General features: G+C 39.5%; 1 protein-coding gene across 4 annotated transcripts in view; it reads left to right on the plus strand.

Annotated features, from left to right (window-relative positions):
- The window catches only part of ESRRB (estrogen related receptor beta), a 218818-nt gene that overhangs the window by 70619 nt on the left and 126055 nt on the right, over positions 1–22144 (plus strand). For 2 of the 4 annotated variants that reach the window (XM_048486027.1, XM_048486025.1), the window contains exon 2: positions 2109–2171. The exons of the other annotated variants lie outside the window; for them this stretch is intronic. The gene's annotated coding sequence lies outside the window, so the exon portion shown is untranslated. The remainder of the gene's footprint in view (positions 1–2108; positions 2172–22144) is intronic. 4 annotated transcript variants of the gene reach the window in all.

Here is a 22144-nt window from a genome sequence, read left to right on the forward strand (position 1 = left end):
GGCATTCCTGGAAATCTAGAATGGGGAACTGTTGTTCTTTTTCAGTTCTGTGACAGGATAGAAATTCTAAACAGAAAGGCTGAATGAAGCTGTAAGTGGTCTGAGTGCTCTTGGATGCTCTCTGTGTTTGTGTGTGTTTTGTCACTGGCAGACCGATTCCAAAAGAGGCTTTAACGCCAAGGAAAGGATTTAGCTGACTTCCCTGAATAGGTTTCCTATTGTGTTTCTTGCTCTTTTTACCAAGAGCTTGGATAGTTTTGAATGCTAAAGGGCATTTTTAACCTTTCCTTCTGATTCTACTTTTTCATATCAATTATTGGAAAATTATGGAAAGATCAATTTATTTATTTTTTTAGTAAAAAAAGCTGGACAGGGATCTTTTCATTGTATTGATTGGCAGTAATCAATAGATATTGCATTTAGCCTGAGAGAGAAGAGACTTTGGAGGGATTGTGTCAAGAGAAAGTTGCTGTGGCTAAAATTTCACAGCACAACCTTTTTCCCCCCAGGAGAAAATGTTGCTCTAGTCCTAATTTGCTGATCCTTTCCCATATTCATCTCTCTCCTGTCATAATTTGGTGATGTATTTTACAAATCAACACCTTTTATTATTGGATGGACTAAATATCATGTCCCTCTTTTGCTTAATCCTGAAGACTTAAAATATTTCTGTTCTGAATACAGTCACTTTAAATGATTGAGATAAGCTACTGTGGAAGCAAGGTTCTCTAGCACAGTGATGATCGATGTCTTGTATGCATGTTTAAATCAGGATGTTTTAAATTAGGGAACAAAGTGCCAACAGCATGTTAAGCTGGACATGCTCTTGGCGTGCACACGCTGTTCCGTGTCTTGGAGTAGACAAGTGTCCATAGCTGTAGCCCCTTTGATCTCTCTTTTAGTAACTTAAAATAAGCTTGGTGTTATTTTTTTTTGTATATGTACCTATGTAGTAGAATAGTTTGGGCATCTGTAAGGTTCCAAATACGTATATAGAGGTCTCACGCTACTTTATTGGATGTTTGTTTAGAGGTATGTCCCTATCGACATAAACAAAGCTCATTGTAGCACATCATCAAAACAAAATCTCCTGCTCTTCCTTTTCAAAGTACTTAAAAGATTAAATTGGAATCACCATATGAGACAGGAAAAATGTTTGTTGAAATTATAACACTGTCGGTGACTGATTGTAGTTTGTAAATGTTAACACAGAGAAAACACTTCAATTTATCGAAAAGTAGCTTTGAGAAGTTCTTAAATGTTCATTCTCCTATTTTTGCTGTAGTAGAGTGCTCTCTTAAGGTCTTTCCGGCCTCTTTCCACTATAAAAGCTTTCTACAAAGTGGCATTTCCAGCAGAGGTGCAGATTATTTTGTCTGTTGAAAAACATTTCTGTGCTGCATTGCTAGAGGTGACTATCTGTGAGGAAATTATGCCTGCTTGTGGTAGAATGCATGATGGAATAATATTTCATCAAGTTTTTAATTGCAAATGTAATTAGCAAACAAACTCTAGGAGATTAAGGACACAAAACTTTCATTCTACATGGCATGATCCTGTGTAAGTCACGCAGGAATGGTGTGTACTGTTTAACTGACTGACAGTCTTGTGGTGCCTGTAACCCTAGCAAATTTATTGTAGCATAAGCTAGAACCCACTTTGTAGATGCATGAGGTATTTCACCTGTCTCATGACTCCATTTTTGTCAGGGAATGGCTACTGCTTCTAGATTTCTGCCTTGCAGTGGTGACTTTGCTCCTTTTGTTAAAGTTCACTTCGCTTTGGATGCTTTTTTAGAAGAAATAATTTCATTTTTTCCCATTATGGGAAAAAGTGCTAGTAAGCTTGCTGAAGAACCAAGTGTTCACAGGCACCTCAGATGGTATAACTATTAATTGCCATATTGTATTTTGCACAGGTAGGTTGCAAAGAGCAACCCATGAGTATCTTGAAAGCAATGGAATCCATTCACAATAAAGTCTCAAACTTTGTGAGAGAGGGGTGTTGATTGCTTTTCTCTTTTGCGGTTCTCTTTTCCTCCCCTATGTATGCAGTATTTAAGTTGCAGTGACATGCCATGACAAAGCTGTTTTTGTTTTGTTTTTTAGTGTGAAAGGGAATGGATTGAGCATAGAGAGAGGCGGCGTGTCTTGTCCGATTCTGCATTGCCGGTGAGGCGTTGATTTCTAGGGTATCTCCATAATTATTACATCCTGTTTGTGGGTTGGCTGGGAAGAAGGGGAAACTCTTCTGTGTTAGAACTGCAGACAGATCCTTGTATCTTTCAGATGTTTGTTTCTTGTACAAGCAAAACCATTTTCCTGTGCTTTTAAAATATGCCTCTGTGCCTTTTGTAATGGTGTAATAGTGTTTGGGATGTTAGGCTAGCAGCATCTTGTATGTTAACAAAGGAGGCACACTCTGACATGACAGAAGCTGGCCATATATACTTTAACTGTGTGTTGTTGTTTGTTTATTTATTTTTAAATGAATTTTTTTAATTTATATAACAAAACGTGTCTATTTTTTGGGGGGGAGATTCCTTCTTTTTTTAAGTATCAGGGTTTTTTTTTCAACTTTACAGCACCTTCCTATCAAAGAGGAACTGCCTTTGTGAGCAGTGCTTGAGTGCGTTGCCTGCTGTCCTCTTTGTCAGAAATATGGTCATGGTTTAAAACTGCTTACTTTTCTGGTTTGATTTTGCATAGGGTAGCTGTTGTTTCTTTCTTGTAAAACTACAAGAAGATAAAGAAGATAAATACAATGTTCTGTCATTTTTCATTTTATTTCTAAAATAATTTTTGTAATTCTTATTAGGTATGACTTACAGACCAAGTGCATTGCTTTGTTTTTCCAGAATAATTTGTATGTCTGTCAAAATAGGCGCGTAAAAAGTAAGCTCCAGAAACAAGTGGCTAAGGTTTATTTTAATAAAAAGAAAGTTTTTTACCATTTTGAAATACATATTTGCATTAAACACCATTTGCTATACTTTACGGTTTTAACTGATTATGATATGTGACTTTAAGAATGTAGATATATTCAAGAGCAGGGGACTCATTTATAGAAGACAGGTTATTCATGTTCTTATAAAGTGTTGACTAGATAGTCACGAGAGGCATATTGTGGAGAATTCTTTTCACATTTTTTCACCTTCAAAATTTGAAAACAAAATTGTTTTGATTTCTCTATCCACATCAGGTGCTTGATATGTGAAAATTAATTACTTCAACAACAGCTAATGATGATGATGGCAGTTTAGTGAATCTTCATTCAATATACTGCTTGTAGCCCGCCTCTGTGCATGTTTTGCCTTTCTGGGAATTTCTGTCTTCCCTTCATCCCAGCTCCTCTTACTGCTTCATTCAGCTTCTCAAGTGTTTCTATTTTTATGCTGTTTGCTTTTTTGGTAGTTCATGGATGGGAGGGGAGAGGTATTTTGTACTGCTATAAGATGCTGAACAGCAATTCCTGGGAAACCTGAAACCTTAATGTCTGTTGCCTATCACACTTCAATAGTCAATTTGGCATATAGGTCTCTTTTGCGGCTAGAGTTATCTGAAGGGAAGAGGCCCCTCTGCACCTAACTGGCTTATTATGCAGTGTGATTTGCGGACAATTGAGTGTAGTCTGCAATGCAGTTTAACTTGGGACCAGAGGCAGGGAAAAATGTGTTGCTACTGTCCAAACTGCCTTTCAGCCCTGGAAAGTAATCCCGATAGGCTCCCTGATCTGATGTCTTAATAGCCTTTTAAAAGAGAGGAGTTTACTTCAGCACTTCCTAAGGGTTGGAGAAAGACATCGTTTTTGAGAATTACAGCAATTGGGACTGATGTATTTACATATTAATTTACATTTCCAAACTATAGCAGATGGTTTAACTTGAATAAATGTGTTTATGATTGTACTTTCCTTCTCATACCATGGGCCTATTTTAACAACACGCATAAGTCTTTGTAACATACACATATCAGTGAATTTCTGCTCTGAATTTTGCATAGCACGTATGCTCACAAGTATGCTATGTATACGAGAATCAATATATAAGCAAATCTTTATGGGTTATATACAATATAAATATGCATGTACACTGTGCCTTGTGGAGATGTACATGTTAAAACTACCTGTACAGCTCATGCACATGTATATCTCAAAGTATATGAATTTGTAGGGATAGGATTAAATTTAATCTCATCCCACTTAAAAGGTGGCTCTTACTCAATGGCTGTGGATCATAAAAGATAAAATGCAAAGTGGCTTAATATGTAAGTATGGGACATGTATTGCTTATTGGTAGATCATGTAGTTTGAAAAGAAACAGAGCTAAAGAGCAGGTAACATTGCTTGAGAAGTTTTCTGGAGTTTAAGAAGTTTTAAAAAATTGTTAAAATTAAAGAAGATAACAAGACCCAGATGTAGAAAACACAAATAAATAATGGTTTTGTTTGGTTAAGAATGAGGCAGGAGGATTGAGGATGATATAAATCCAGATTTTTTAAACTTTTGATATTTTGTTTGGACTTTTGAGGAACTGTGAGAGTTTTATGGAGGGAAGTAGTCTGTGTTTATTGTGTGTATATTGTAAATATGCCAGTTTGGAAAACTGAATATACTTGTCTCGCATCCACCACAATCTTTCATGCTAGAAAGAACATTTGGGAAGATTGCTCTTGAATATATTTTCATGCCAGTTAAGGTTTCCCTTGTTAATTCTAAAGAAGCCAAACAAACAAATAATTTCTTCTGGTTTTTGTAATGTTCATCCTGAGAGTAATATTGTGAAAAGAGCCATACCCAGAAAATGTTAGTCTTTGTTCATTTTTCCATTTGCCTCAGAATACCAAATTTTCAGAATACTTTTTCTTGTATTGAGGGCAATGCAGTGTGTAACAGCATGATCAATTACCTTGAGTTCTGTCCACATATATTTGAGGAAGTTGCAATTCTGGGGACAGTTACTAAGGAGTAAACTGTTGGATTCAACAGAACTTACATGTGAGTAAGGACTGAGATGTTTGCATTTTAAAAACCCTTAAGTTGCTGTTTGCAATATTTGCAATAAATTAACCTTTTTTCTTCCTTTCTTTCATTTTCTTTTCATTTCTCACGAAATAATTTAGGGAAAATAGAACAAAACATTCTTTAATTGGTGATTGAAGAATAAAAGAATCAGCTATTCTGGCAGTTCCTTTTCTGTCCGTTTGAAGCTTCTTTACTTCAATCTGGGCAAAATGTTATAGATTCAATTCCCCTGTTGGCCCAAGACTTAAAAATTAATTCATGAATAATAAAAACCAATCAGTCTTGTTGAGTTTAAGAAGGATTAGAAGAGAGGTTTCCATACAGAAGCAGTTATATATCTTAGTGCTGATGTTGTTGGACTATTAGATATTGTATTGGGTCTTGCTAATTTATCAGATAACAGTACCTGCTTTGCAAAATATGGTTGTTATCTAGATGACTAACGAGCCTAATATTGGATGGATTAAAGGGGTCACACAGCTCAAGTCTTTTTACAAGTTCCCAGACCCTTTAGAGATAATTCACTTCATTTGAAAGCTTTTTGAAGGTGCAGTGATTGTAAGAAAATGTATTTGTACAAGTGTCATCCTTGCAACTGTGGCTTTATTAGCTAATAGATCTTTTCACAGGGATTTAGACTTTTAATTCCCGTTAAAATTAATTGAGAGGTTAGGATGAACTAATAGTGCTTTCTGATCCATACATAGTACAATGTTTTCCATGATGTCTCTGGCCCCAGAGGCATTGCCAGCTAGTACATAAGAACTGGAAAAGCAAAGCACAGTTTTTAAAGTCAGACCATCCACACCATCAGAAATCTTTTCATTTCTTCCTGCCCGAAAATGTTTTTTTTTTTGGCTTATTTGTTTTGCCAGTTCAGGTCTCAAATCCACCTTCTTCATTACACCAAAGACTGGTCCAATTGTCCTGTGTGCCTGACCGGGTTCCCAGTCTTTTATTGCTGGACTGTTACCGCTTACCCTATTCATTTGCTCATAGTCAGGTTTATGATCTCCCAAGGTGGCCAAGCGTTTATGGTTTCCCATAACCTTCATCCCTGGTCTCTCACTTTAGTTTGTTCACAAGTATGAGATCGTAAAACTATCCCTTTGGTTTTACGTCTTGTTTAACTAATGCTATTTCAGGGCAGGCTCTGAAAAGGCATGATTGGGATGTCCAACCTAAATTGTTGCCCTTCTGCTTGGTCTTTGGAAAGACAAATTCACATGATGTTCTTCTTAACTGCAAAATTAGAACAGATAAGAATAAAAAACAATCCCGGGGGTGGGGGGCAAACAGATGAGGTGGTAGCATGACATCCAGTGTAAATGTCTCTTGCACTGGCATAAGGGGCATTTACGCTGGCAGAGGAGCACTTATGTTGGTTTTTGGGAGCTGCATGGTAGCGTAATGGCCAGGCGCCAGTATAGCCTCAGCGGCAGCTTCCTCCAGTGCAATTCCCTGTGCCAGTGCCAAAGGGGGCATTCTTGGGGTCATGGTTGGCTTTAGTTGGCTTCCTAAACCCTATTGACCCGGGAACGCCCCCATTTGCTGCCCCCAAACCTACGCTGGCAAAATCAGTGGTCAACCCATTGAGCTGCACAGGTCCGTTTCATAGGGAAAGTGGCAGTGTCACTTTTGGCTTGCTGTTCATGGCAAAGCAAGCCCCTTTGGAAGTGCCCGCCCCTGACATAACTACCCCCCACCAGGATTGCCCACCCCTGACACAACTGCCCCACCGCCCCAGGATTGCACTGAAATAGTGTGAACTTGTAAAGCATGTTCATAGGAGACAGAGAAAAACAACTTACTTCAAAAAGTCTAGATATAGAAGACCAGTGAAAAACCCACCTGAAAATTTGCAATGCAACAAATTTAATACTATAGGAAATAATATATTGGGTCCCCTCACTCCAGCTATAGATTAGTTTTCTGTCTTCTTTGCTTTCTGACAGATTTTAATTAGGAATGTCATGTGAAATCAAACAAATCCTTCATTATTTTTATCATTTGTGTTGTAATTCACTAATAATGGAAATGGACTTGGGTGACCTTGGGCCCTTCACTATCTTTCAGCCCAATTAACCTTACAGGGTTGTTGTTAGGATGTTAGAATAAAATGGAGGAGGGGGGAATGATGTTACAAGTTACTTTAAATTCCCATTAAGAAGAAAAGTTGGGAATGAATGAATGAATGACTCTGCATCTCAGAAGAGACATTCCTTTTTGTATGAAAGTGGAATACTTTTTCTAAGATGCCATCTTCCATCTATCGGGATTCTGAAGTATTAAAAATAATGAACAATTAAAGCAAAATTTACCCAAGGAATCAGGGGCACTGTTGTAATTGATTAAAATGAATCAGTTAATTTTACTGATGGACCAAACATTGCAACAATAATGATATTACAGTTATACAGAAGCATACAACCTAGTCTTCCGGTTGTCAGAAGTTGCAAGTTACAGGAGCTTTGTAAGCCAAGTAAGGCAGTCTGGGGGTTAGGATGAGAGGGGGATAGAGACAAGTTGGAGGCGCTGCTTGTTCTTTTTTTGGGCGGGGGGTAGTCAAAGGTGTCATGATTTAGACTTAGAAGGCTGGCAGAATAATGGTCTTAGGGGCTGCACATTTCAGCCTATCAAAGTCTGCATGGAATCTGCTTCTGCAGTAGCTGTTTTTAAGCATGAGCTATTTTCACAAGAGATGCTAAGTTAGAATACCTGTTAACATGGAACATATAGCTTGTGAGCACTTCCTGTGCAAGATAAGAAGAAATTAGGTTTTAGAAAAATTGAACAGGCATATAATGATTCCGTTCCCCATTCAAATAACTGATACGGGTAATGCGTGTGTGTGTGTCGGGGGGGGGGGGGGCAAGTCAGTTGCTTAAATGGTCTTCTAAGCCATAGCGATGTTTGTTTTACGTACAGTATAAGTGGCTTTGTATGTGTGTGTTTCAGTGAAAAACAAGGTTGACTCTTACAAGATGTCATAAATCCTGCTGCTCAGCTTTGCTGTATCTAGATATGCATTTAGTGTAGTGTGAAGCAAGCTTAGTTTTTTTTTTATTGGGCAAAGACTTGAAACTAACAGTGCCACTAGAATCACACCTCACGCCAATCTAAGCTGATTGACTTCAGCGGCATTGGAAGGATGTACCTCTGCTTGGGATTGCACTGCTTTAGAAACTCCTCAGAATAGTTCTGATTGCTTTACTTGGTGCTGCAACGGCCACAGAATGCAAATGTAGAACTCTACAGCCCCCTACAGGACTTGGTTGACACTCAGCAACACATGAATTTGGTTCACAACCCCCCCCCCCCCCCGCCCTTTGCAGAGCAAGGAGGCATGGATACCTTGTGTTTCAGTGGAGGGTCATTTGAAGTGTTTTCTTTTACGGATGTAATCCTGAGAGTTAATGAAATTACATTGAGGTTTGAAAGGTAAAATGCCAGTTCTGCTGTCATGTATCCCTGATTGTTTAATCCTTGTGTCAAGCATAGAATCATAATGCCCGAGGTAGGTACAAATTAGGTTCTCTTTACTGATTCCTCTGGGCCATTTCAGGATTCTGCCCTGTTTTTGGAAATGGTGCAGTCTCATTTTCCTGGTATAAGTAATAGACATTGTGAACAGCAGCCTTGACTATCATTGTATTTATTTTGTGAACAGCTGCACTTAGCAATCATGTATGTACACAATAAATGGAGTATCTTGTAATCCATTGAGATTCATTTTAATATTAACAACATTTGGGCTTCCTCCCCCGCTGTCTCTCCAGAGGCAAATTATTTCGGAATTCCAAGTGATCCCGTTGTGTAGAGATTTTATTTTTTTCAAATTGGTCTGCATTTTTTTTGGGTCTTTTTTGTTTTCTCAAATTTTTATTACCATGCTAAACAAGTTTTTCTACCTTTGTTCCTTACATTCTTGATATACATTATATATTACTGACTTTTAATCAAGTTTTATGGGCTAGGTAAACCACTTGATAACTTCTGCTGCTTCCCAAGTTTCTATTTATAACAGTGTGATATTGAAGCTGCATAGAGATCTTTGCTGAATACTAGGATCATTGTATTAGGCAAATTTTTAGCCATGACAGATTCTAGGGGCTTATAGTTGACTTTGCCTCTAATTTGAACAATCCGTTTTTTGTCCTACTGGTTTTTCTATTTCTGAATTGCATAAATATTGACTGAATTAGCATCACATTCTACTACTTAATATTTCTATATTACTTAAATTGTTTTATTATATTCCTAAACAATACTATATAAGTACTACTAGTTTATATTGATTAACCTGCATAGGATTTTTGTTGTCAGTCTTTTCTTAGTGTGCAACACCAGAAAATACTAATTACTCTCCAGAAAAGTATAGCTCTTTTAGGATGAAAGTTATTTTCTACTGTGATAATTTTGGAGGTCCTATTGTTTTCATTAGGAGACTCAAACATGTGCTTAAATTTTTCCAGTTGAAATAGAATAAAAGTGACTTGAAAGTGCTAAAATCTTCAACCGGATTTTATTATTGTCCTTTAATTATTGTGTAAGTTTATATTTAAATAGATTTGTGGCCAGTTCTTATAGTTCTTGATGTCAACCAAGAAAAAGTGGTCTGAAGAGGGTGGACTACATGAAGGGGGTGGGTGCTGCTATAACATCAGAAATCAGAAATTTACCGTAGCAAGCGGCTGTTTATGTTAGGAAGAACAAAACACTTGATATGTGAATTACTGATATTCTGATATACCCCAATTTCATTTTTAAGTAGCAGTCTGTAGCATAACAAAAGTCATTTTCCCAGCAGCACAGAATCCATGGCTAACTTTGCAACATGTATTTGAATTTTCTGTCTCAATAGGGCACTGTTATATTCAACAGGGCACTGTTATTTTCATCCAGTTTTCCTTTTCCTTTTCCGTTAAATGAAGACTTTTGAAAAGCAATTGAATGTCTATTATTTTTAAGACTGTTATTGAATCAGTTAAGAAATGTTAATTACATTTTTCTTCACATGAAAATTGTCATTTTTTAAAAGGATACACTTTCTCTTCAAAAGAGATTGGACATTTTCTTTTTAATTCTTTTCTGCACTCCCAAATGAAACATTTTGTTATAGTTTGGTCAAAATGAAAACAATAAGGGTTAATCTCCCCCGCCCTCAATTGCTTGTTTATGATAGGAATTTTTATATACCATATTCAAGCACAATTCTATTTTTTTTTTTGCATAATGGAAATAAAACTGTATGGGAAGGGAGTTTAGAATCTGTTTCTCTCCTGGTAAGGAATTTATAAAGGGGGAACTGGAATGTAGAAGCAAGACTAATATGGAATGCATTGGATTTTACGAAGACTGTTCCAGGACAAAATAGAAAGTATAAGGTATTGTGTTGTATGATGAAAACTCAATCACCCTTTGTATTTCGTACGTCCTTTAATTTCTGAGCCTTAACAAAAATAGCCGATATACTGAATTCAAGGTAGTTTGCTGCAGCCTCACGGAATTTACTCATATACTAGAGACTGGAATTTGCAGTATCCCCTTAAGATTCTGTATTAGAAAATCTGTTATGTTATTCTCAATGCAATTGCAACTATGGAGATTTTCTTTTCTTTTCTGCATGCCAGTGACCATACCTCTTGTTCAATTACATGTTACAGGCTCTAATAGAGGGTTGAAGTTGACACTTCTCACAATGGGAAATCATGTGTGATTAAAAATCAATTTCTTTGCAATAGAGCTTTCGGTGTGTGCTGATGATACCAAATTCTGTTGGTTGTAAGACCTTTCAAAGACTCATTCTTTACCCTACTAATAAAAATCTATGTCACATTCTGCACCTCGGTAAAAATGCAGTACATATAACAGGTACTTTGGAGTCAGTTACTGTACCTAAAAACATATGACCCATAAAGTGATTTTGGTGCTAATATAGCAAAATATTATGGAGAATAATCTAAGATTCTCACATTGCTGAGATTCACTTCCATCCTCAAGTCCTTTGACTTCTTCTTTCCTGCAGTTTTTTTTGAAGGATCATTATTTTAAACAACTAATGGAATTCTTCTGTTGTTACTGTTCCTTACTTGTTTTCTGAGGACACGAGTGGAGAAAAATCTAAAATAAAAGGTCACCCACAGAGTGTTTGAAATGTCGAAAGGTTGAAATTAAGATTTGCTTAAGGTTTGTGCAGCAATATTTCTTGTCCACTTTGTCTACTTCATTATGGTATAAATAAGGGGGGAAATCCAAATGTGCTTGTACACCTTGATTTCACTGAGTTCTCACTGAGTTCTCTCAGCCCCATGTGTCCCAGAAGCATATGAGATATAAAGAGCTTGGAAAAATAAAGCGAAGTATGCAACAGGTATGGGGACAAGAGGAGGAGCAGGGTTGTGAATAGCAAGTTTAAGTTGTTGTGACAGTTCATGCATCTTCTGGTTTTGTAACACCTATATCTGAGGATATTGTCAGGTTGTAAGTAGAATATATATGAATTCTGATACCACAGAATTAATTTAGTAATAGTAAATGCAATGAGAAATCATCATTAGAAGTTTCATTCCAAGATTACAGTAGAACAGGGAAGAGGGTTTTTTGGGGGGTGGGAGTGGGGAAGTCTGTAGGACCCTGCTGGATCAGACCAGGGGTCCATCTATTCTAGCATCCTGACTTACCCAGCAGCCAACCAGTTCCTCTGAAGGACCAGCAACAGGTTCTTCTGTGGAACATTGGGCTAATAGAACCCTGTCAGTTTCTTTCTAATCTTTATGAAGCATGTGACAATAATAAACAATGTACTAAATAATAATAAATTAAAATAAATAATACAAATATGTGGGATAAAAGAAAATCCACGTTTGATAATTTTCACCAACTCAGATGGATGTAAGCAACTTTTTTTTTAAAAAAAAGATGAAGGTTGACACATGAGATAAATAACAAACCCCACAACATTTAAAACAGGTGTAAAAGATTTTCCCAGAAAGCCACCCTGAGAAAATAGTGGAAAGTTGAGGTCTGAAAATCACACCCACAAAGAGAAGTACTTGGTTTTCTGTTCTCTCTCTTTTCATTATTCTGTTGCTGGGCTAGTTATATTAGCAGTTGTGGTGAAGGCAAATAACATCTCTCTGTGGCCAGATATGGCCCAGGAGGCTCCCAGTTGCTAAACCCTTATGCCAGTATATACAAGACAGTCACTTTGCAAAACTCTGTCTGGTACATTTGTGGACTCAGATCACCAGCTGCTTCTTTTGGAGTTCAGGTTTCATTCTTCCAGTGCATGAAACAATTCCTAAAGTCCTTTGGGAGTAATTTGGAATATGCTGGAGGAAGCTCTAGATTAGTATCTAGTGAATAGTTTCCATTGCCCAAAAGCACAGAGGAAAAAAAATGCCAAATGAGGTGTGAGAGGAGATGAAGTGTGAACTCGCTGAAGCTGCAAAGAATATTATTGTTTAAACAGGAACGGAGATAAGCAACTACAGATGTATACATTAAGAAAAACAACACTAAGAACTGAAAGTTAGCAGGTGAAGCCTGTTGCCCATAGGCTCTGCTTGTGAGCTTCCCTGTGCCATTGGACTATTCCTCGTTGAGAACAGAATGCTGGTCTAGATGAACCACTGGTCTGATTTCAGCTTGCCTACTCCTATGTCCCTTTAAATGTACAGTAGGCTACATTATGTTGTCCCTGTTGTGATATTTCCATGAAAAAAGATTGGGTTGGATCAGAGGCGTAGCTGCAATGGCGACATCCGGGGTGGTTCACCTTGGGCACCGCCATTGCAGTCACATGGGAGGTGGGGCGGGGCAGGGGTGAGGCGGGGCAGGTTGGATCCTACCTGCTTTTTCTCTCGATTTTGTTTGATTGGAAAATCAAGGGAATCTAAATTTTCAAATGTAGGACCCCTTCCTTGAGAGGAGGGGCACATCCATAACAGAGAGGCTTCAGATCCATAACATTTGATGTAGTACCATCAGACTGTGTCCTTATATGAAACAGACAGTGGGAAGGAGGTGCTGAGCAAGGTGGGCTGCCTACCACTTTAATTCTGATTTGATCCTCCACAGTAGGAACTCTAGTTCAGTTCTTCACTGAAAACGAATGGCATATGAACAAGACAAAATAACAGTTGAGAGAAGTAAAAGCTGTGAAATGCTTTTCATATGTGGATCTAAAAAAAGAGTCAGACACTGGTTGGAATCAGATAATTCCTTCTGTGTTGGTCTCAAGAATAAGAGTTAAAAGACTAAGAGCTTGGTGCACTCTTCATTTCAGTAGTATATCTTCTACAGTGCTGGAAGAGAAATAGTGGATTCAGCATCAAACCCTGATGTACTGACTGAATATTATATGTTCTCACAGAATTGACTCACCAAGAATGGAGTGTCATCACCCCAGTGTGAGATTGTGACAAACTTTAGGGTTGTGAGGTATGGTGAAAGGAAGAGTGAGAAAGGGAAGATTCTCAGGAGTAGCTGGCCCTGAATATTTATAGCTTATGCTAAAATTTCAGCTAAATTTTCAGCTAAAATTTACTCCTTTCAGGTATTTTTATAAACTCTTCACTGTTTCTAATTTTGAATTGATTTGAATTCAACATATCACTTACAATTCAAAGGCATTCTGGTAGTAATAGGTTTTCACTCTGGTCTAAGGAACGTGCTGTGGTTGGTTTGTCACAATGCGAAAGCAGCAGCCAGGTCAGTTTTGAGGACTAAGTGAGGCTTGGCAGAGTGCTACCCTGTTTGCTGTATCTATTTAATCCTTCATTGAGCAACATGAAAGTCCTCAGTATTTGATGGTTCTTATGGTGTTTCAGATTCTTGGCTCCCTGCTGTCTCTTTGATGATCCTGACAGTGACACTGAAAGATGTACATGTAAGCAGCTGAAGGTGCATTTTGAAATGCTTTGTAGAACTGTAAAGGAACACGCCCAGCAGTTTCTGACTAGAAAAATAGTTTGAAGTGCTGCTAAGGGCAACTGAAGAGAGTTCTGTTTCTCAGTTCCAAAACTCCATTTTGTTGTTGAACTGTACTGATCAGAAGCTAAGTCTTGGGGCTTGAACAAACATTTCAAAGATGTAGAATCCTTTGTCTCCTTGTGATCAAAACTATTTTATTAAAAGTGAAATGAAGCATCAACACTGGGTTGGATCCAGGCTAGTATTTGCACAAGTGCAAGAATATCCACCTATGGAATGTGATTTTCCTACCTTTCCTCCTCCTGATGCAGCCTATTTGGGCTGCTGTAGAATGGGGGTATTTAAGAAAACCATGCTCCACTGATGGAAGTCCTTGAGCCCATGAAAACACTAATCTGGGATCCAGTCCACTTGCTGATACCATACTGAAGCAAGAAGTTAAGTTGCAAACACTGCTTTGCTTATCACTAGCGTATTTAAGAATGAGATAACAAAAACAAATAAGGAATCAAGAATTTTTTAAAAGCTTAGGTCAGATGCTAAGTGCCGCTCATCTAAGCATTCATCGGACCATTGCTGGGATAACAAGGGGACCATTCCTTTTTGGGACCATTCCTTGCATAGAAGTATCTTTATGAACCAGTGCCTTGGGGATAATGAGTTGCTGGAAATTTATTCAGTCCATGTGCCTGTGCAAGTCTGACTTCTCTCTCTTCTTTATGTGACTGTGTGCAGGCTGCTTAGTGTCTAAATTAGTCAGCGTGGAATCATGGTTGGTGAAGGAGCTGGTTCATATGATCAGTTTGTTGAGCTGTATAGGACAGTGGGTAACATATCCTGATCATAGAGATCAGGAACTGTCAAAGTCAAACATGCTAGTCAGCATATTTCTCCACAAGCTGACTGGACGGTGGCTAGTATAAAGCTGGCTAGCAACACTATGTGTGTGTGGTGTGGTGTGATGGTCGAAGTAGTGGGAGTTTTTTGTTTGCTGATAGTTGGAGAACGGAGAGAAACTGTACAGTGCTCTAAATATTTTTCTGCACCAAAGATAAAGCCTTTCTTAGTGAAATAAACCTGTGCTGTTTGTTTCCTTCTTCTGGGCATACTGGTGGGCAGCTTCCAGTGCATTTATTTCGCTGCGTGGACACAGTTTTCTTTGGATAGCAACCTCTTAAATTTACTTGAACCTCTGATTGGACTGTCCTTCAAGCACCTTGCAAAGTTGCTTGAAATTCTGATTGGTCTACCTGTGAAAGGGTGTGTGTGTGTGTGTTAATCAGAGGTTAAAAATTATTTGAAAATATAATCTGTCACAAGATTAAGAACTGTTAATTCAGCTATCTTTTGCCACAGGATATGTGGTACTGCAAGATCTATTTCTCTGGCAGGTGGAATGTACTGTTCCATGAGGAAACGCCATAACGTGTTCATGAAGGGTATGTTCTGATACAAGAAAGAATTCCTCATAGATGGTGACAGCACTTGCTATTTTCATTCACAAAATGCATGTGTATAATAAGGCCAACCACAATGCATGCAGGTGTGAACATTTTCATTGACATTTTTTCCATCTGTGTAAATGCCCATCATGTCTGTGTTTTTTCAAGTGGCCGTCTGATCAGGATGGAAATTTTTTCACCAAGTGGTATGTGCTTAAGCTCCACCTCTTACTTCCCATTAGTGGATTGTGTCATCTCTGTAAAATATCTTTAATATATGAAATGGCCTCAGGCCGAGTGAGACCCATTGCCTATCTTGTCTAGGAGGTATCCAGGGTCTTGGGCAGAGAAATATATTTTTCCTCAACATCTGCTATGCCATGCTGGCAGGGGCTGGTGGGATTTGTAGTTCATGAACATCTGGAGAGCCACAGGTTGCAGACCCCTGACCTATGCTCTACCACTTGGATGTGTTCTGCTATTCAGTGATGGTCTGTTCCCAATTTCTTCATCAATTTCCACTGTTAGAAAAGGCTGAAATATGGGAGTCAGAAAAGCATCAGGATCTGCTATAGATCATCAGAAAATATTTGTTGATATTTTAAAAGATGCTAAATAAAACCCAAAATTATTTCCTCTCATTTACTGTCCAAAGTCGATTCTGCACAGCATAATAGCGAGTTGCATTTGTTATTTTTGAATTCGGGTCTATTTTATTCCATTTTTGTCCTTTGTGTGGGTGCCCATTTTCCGTGAAGGAAATAATCTGTTTCCTTTCTACCCCTTCACATGAATCCATTTTTTTTTACAAATGCACAGGTTCGGACATCCCCTTTTTCCTGTGTTCTGATTGCCTGTTCCACCACCACAGTCCCCCTTCCACCCACTCCCACCCTCTGCTAACAGAACCTTCCATTTGGTGGACACATGTAAACATGAAGCATGCAACCCCCCCCCCCCATATTGTGATATATAAAATAATAAAATCTGTTCAAAAAGGGAGCAAAGCTATACATTCCATCCACATCCAAAGGTATGCATCTGCCTAGCTGCTCTGAGCACCCAAAAAATTGCTGTACACATTTGGTGAAATGGTACTCATAATCACTGCCAAGGGGAGAAAACATGCCTGGGGGATGCTTCTGAAATGGCAGGCTATCACACTGGTTTGCAGCTCAGCAGAAATGAAACTGACATGATGTAAGGCAGGAGAACAAGCAGCACGGTGGGAAAAATAAAGTGATTTGGCGCCCATGTGTTTCCCACAAAAGCAGGTTCAACCTGGGATTTCTTAAAAAGATTGTGATTTGAGGGAAATATTCCAGGTCAATCCCGCTTTGAGGAAGGGACCCATGCAAAGTTCTTGTCCAAGCCAGGATGTTTCCCTTCGTCAACCCATGATATTTATGCCGTGCGGAATCAACCTAAATTTTGCAAGGCATTGGTTTCTGAAGCAAACTTCATATTAGCAAAAATTATGTGACCAGATGGGTGGGGAGGGTTCAGTTATTTGGGATGCTCTCCGTTTACTGGGACATTATCTTCTGTGAAGGGATCTGCTCTTATTGTCATGCTTGATCTGCACATTTAATCAACATGTAGTAAAAACTCCTTTCTGTCTCTTCTCTCACATCCCCCAAACAGCCCAATAACTTGGCTGATAACTAACTCCAACAGTCTGGTCTCCATCCAGGCTATTCCCCAGCCAAGATTTGCAAGAAATTCTCACTGGCTCAGCTTACATTCTTGATAGAGTCTGTTGCCAGCCCCCCACCTCAGATCTCACCAAGCTGAGGTCTAAAACCCTCTGACCAATTTAAAGACCCCACTTGCAGAAGGAACACTGACATTCCAAGTGAAACCATCAGTGTGGGAGGGGTAGCATTTCAATTTTCAAGACATATAATGCTGCAATTTTAAGGACTCCTCTGGGGCTGACTTTTTTTTCGATTCAGTTTTTAAAATTTGTACTTTAAAATCAAAATCCAAAATATACACAAAGACAAAAGTTGACCAAATGATTACAGTACTTATTTCATAGAGACTTCCAGTTCCTTCTGCAATGAAACCTTAAACTTCCAGCACTTGGACATTAAACATCAAAATAAAATTAACACTTTAACACCGTTATTGATTAAAAAAATCTCACTTCTCTCTGACTTCTAAGTAGACCTGCTTTAGGATTGGCCCCTTAACACATTGCTGTATGGAATTCTGATGCCAAATGTTGATTATTTTCAAAAAGACTGTGCACATCCATTTTCAATCTGTGGGGGGGGGGGGACAACACAAGGTTCAGAAAGAAAAAGCATGGAGCCTCAAATGGACATTCAGCCCCTGGGACTCCCACTGTCTTTAAAAGAGCATGTTTAGTTTTGTGAATATGTACATTTGCTTGATTATTCATTAAGCAAGGACGGAATGTTTGTTTCCGGCAAAACAGCTTTCGAAGTACAGCTGATATCATTGCGTGACCAAAAGGGCCGTTTGGTTTCCAGGAGGCCCCAAACAGCAGCACTCAGTAAAATTAATAACAATGAAAGCACATTATAGAATTCATCAATCTTTTGTTTCCAGCACCGGAGCGACGCAGCACGGTCTCCTTAGGTCAGGACCATCACTTTCATTACAATACCCCCCTCCACGCCCCCTTTTTCACAGAAGGGATGGAACTCATTCTCCTGCAATGTTAGGGGCAAGAAGGTTTGGGAAATAAGCTTATCCAAGAAGATAATAGTACAACAACAACCCGCCCCCCAAATCTAGACAAGCTGTTTGAAACTTTCGTAGTGGCAGTACAAGCTAGTTCAAATTTTAAAAATGAAATATGAGAATTAATTAATCTACATCCTTGTTTAATGGCCTATGGTAGTTTTTTTTAATTGTTTAAATGTAGTGCCCGTGAACTTGAGACTCTGTTGTTGCTAACTGGAAGTAACATGTAGCAAATGAACTGTTGTCCCCGGCATAAGTCTATAACAGCTTCAGCTATAAAATAACTCCCAGTATCTGAACTTTGGTTATCCAAGGCAGCAGTGCACCTGTATTTGGAAATCAATCCAATTGCGGGAAGTAGATCTTACTTGGAAGTCAACATGCATAGGATAGTACTTCAAATTGCACTTATATCTGAATTCGTTTGCTGTATGTCATGCAGACCTCTGGCAAGGTCATAGGTATATAAATACTTCTGATTACTCATTTTGCCTTTCTCAAAAAAATTAGACTTGCATCTCAGCCTCTGCTACTCTGCTAATATTAAATGCACCCCTCTGAATAGAATAGATTGTCAACTATTAATTTTTTTGCTTGGTCCTCTGGGTTCTAGGCATAATAAAATGGATAAAACTTATACTTCATGTAATGTGCATCATTTACTGCCAAAAACCACTATACATATAGTCAGGCTACATAACTCGTTTAAAAGAGTCCTAGGACTATGTAATAAATAAAGTGAGCAAATATTTATTTTTACTATTTACATATTTGCATTGAATTAGTCACTGAGCTCTGTTGTGATTTATTTTATTAGAAACACAGAAATAAACTTTGTCTGTTGCATAGCTTGGAAAAGGCATGTTCCGGGAAGACATTTTCCAGTGTCTTTATGGCCTTTTTAGTTTGTGACAGTTAAAAAAAGAAAGAAAAAGGCTCAAGTGGAATTTGAAAAGACCGTTCAGTTTACTTGTGGCATTAGCTTTCATGAGTCAGAACTCACTTTTCAGATGCATGAACTTCAGATGCCACATGACTCTTCACCATCATTGAGACATTTAAATATACATAAGCCTTTATTGGCATAGTCAGAAACAAATACATAAATCAGGAGCAAATTATCATTGAGATATCATGACAAGTTTATTAAGCAGAATTGTGTACACCTTGCATGGATACCAGTTGTTCTCTGTACTAATGTGCCCCCCCCCCCCATGCATGTGGAGAATGAAAACTTGACTGAACACTTCCTGGTCAAATGGAACCATGTTGTATGAATGAAGGCACCTCTGCAATCTTCTACATTTGGGTAACAAAAATGAGAAGCACACATACTGGATGTGTGATGCGCTTCTGGGAGGCAGTGTGAACAAGATCTTAGGGTGGACTGTAAGCTAATGATGAGGAGCCAGTGTGATGAAGTGGTGAAAAGTTTAATGTGCTCTTGGAGAGTATGAACAGGAGTGAATAACATCCAAAAGGCAAGATAACATCATCTCCACAGTAAACTGCATTGGTCAGGCCACACCTGGAGTACTGTGTACAGTACTGGAGGCCTTACTTGAAAAAGGATGAGGACAAAAAAGAGCAAATGCAGAAGAGATCAACAAGGACGATCAGGGGTCTGGAGTCCACGCCTTATGAGGAAAGTCTGAGTAACTTGGGAATGATCAATCTGAAGAAGAGGAGATTGAAGGGGAAAATGATTGCTCTCTTAAAATATTTGAAAGGTTGTCACTCAGAGGAGGGCGAGGAGCTATTTCTGTTGGCAGCAGAGGATAAGACTTGCAATAATAGGTATAAATTATGGGCAGAAAGGCACCAGCTGAAAATTACTGTCTGGGGTTGGAGCAACCTCCTGCCCTGGCTGACCCTCCCGCCCCCCCACTCCACCGCTGAGCTTACCCCAGGCGGGGAGGTCTGGGCCAGCAGCCAGAGGGACGATGACAACCCTGGTGCTGGCAGATGAATCCTTGGGGGACACACAGCTGGGGGGAGGCAGCAGGCACCAGGGAATGCCAGGGCTGGGCTGTCCTGAAAGGGCAGCTCCAGGAGCCATGGCAGACCACCCAGAGGACACTGGGGTGGCCTGCTGTGAAAGAGGAGGAGCTGGCGAGCATTGTCCAACCCCCAGTCAAGATGGGCCCAGGAGGCTTGGAGGGGGCGGAAAGCCGTGTGGCTGGCTGGGGTGGGATTGACTCAGAGGAGGCAGGCGGGATATATAAAAGAGGGAAGCTGGAGCAACCGGTGATATATATGTGTGTGTGGAGAGAGGCGAGATCAGAGAGAGAACGGCGAGAGCAAGGGAAGGAGGAAGGAAAGTCAGCGAGTGATTGTAGGGAGAGAAGTAGTTGGAGGGGTGAAAGAATGGAAGAAGGGCAAGGAGGAGGGCTCGTTAATTAGGAAGAGACACCTGGGGCTGGCACCCTGTGGGCCAAGAAGTTCCTGTGTGCCAGTCGGCCCCAAAAGGCTGTGGCTGAGGACGGCTCAGACAATAGCTGGGTAAGTGAAAGTGGGTTGGTACAGGCCTCCCCAGGCGAGGCCAGGTCAGAGCTCCACCACAGGAAAAAAATTAACCAGGAAAAAACCAGGGAAAAAAATTTACAGTAAGAGTATTTCAGCAGTAGAACCAGCTGGCTATGGAGGTGGTGATCTCCCCCTCACTGGCAGTCTTCAAGCAGCCACTGGACAAACACTTGCCAGGAATGCCTTAGGCCAGAGGTCTGCAACCTGCGGCTCTCCAGATGTTCATGGACTACAATTCCCATCAGTCCCTGCCAGCATGACCAATTGGCCATGGTGGCAGGGGCCGATGGGAATTGTAGTCCATGAACATCTGGAGAGCCGCAGGTTACAGACCCCTGCCTTAGGCTGATTCTGCATTGAGCAGGGGATTGGATGAGATGGCCAGTCTGGTCCCTTCCAAGTCTATGATCCTATGTTTCTGAATACAATAGAATGCTGTAAGAATGCATATTGTTGGTTGCAAATGGTGGCAGTTTTGTGAGTATGCAGATAAGTTAATTAGTTGAAAGCATGACCTATTCTGGAATGGTTAACAGAACTTTCAAAACAGGTCTCAGATGTGATGGAACTGCAATATTAGATGATTTTTAAAAATGGCAATCAGTCTGTCTTCATAGATAGCAAGTCTCTACTCAGGGCATAAAAAGTTGCATATTATATGTTACTATGAGTTGGGTAAAAATCCATTTTGCTTTTTCTGACGGTGTTGTAATCTCAGTATAATATGCAGGCAAGAGATAAAATGTGCCACACTGAATATTTAATTCTGGCAGAAAGGATTTAGTCAGCAACTATCTCAATTGTGATGCTGCCATTGACTTCAGTATGGAAAGTCAGGGGGAGCACCACTCAGGGGGATCCTTCAGGTATGCTGTCCCCAAGCTGAATAGGTCTTTAAATGTTAATACCAGAACCTTAATTTGAGCCCTAAAGCAAATTTGGAACCAGAAAAAGTTTATTTTTATTTATTATTTTGGCTTTTATACCGCCCGATCCCCGGAGTTCTGTTTTTCATTCATTTTGGGACAATAATGTCCACAATAATGTCAGTTTCCAGAGCCTATTGTATTCCCCAAACAATATCATATGAGGACAAACTCAGGAAACTATGACTGGAACAGCTGTTTGGAAGCCCTAAGATACATGCCCAAGAAATCTACACAGTGCTGGCTGGAACAGCTGAGTAGTACCCTGCTGATCCCAAAGGCATATGCCAGAACAGGCAGTAGTAGGGACTGTATACTCCCATGCAAACCTAGTTGATTGGAGTGGTCATCTTCTGAGTTGCTGCTTTGAGTATTCCCTCCTTCTGAATTTAGATGGTTGGCAACCAAATACTCTCCAATTTGTCACTAAAATTATGGCACTCACTCGCCAGGGATATTCATCTGTCACATTCTGTCATTGGCGTTTTCCCAACGGACAAAATACCCTGGGATAAGGAGGTGAAACATCTGGTTCGGGTATGGCTTCCGCATGGCTTCCGGGCCTAACTCAGGGTC

The sequence above is a fragment of the Sphaerodactylus townsendi genome, linkage group LG02 (assembly GCF_021028975.2).
Source record: "Sphaerodactylus townsendi isolate TG3544 linkage group LG02, MPM_Stown_v2.3, whole genome shotgun sequence".
Taxonomy (NCBI): Eukaryota; Metazoa; Chordata; class Lepidosauria; order Squamata; family Sphaerodactylidae; genus Sphaerodactylus; species Sphaerodactylus townsendi.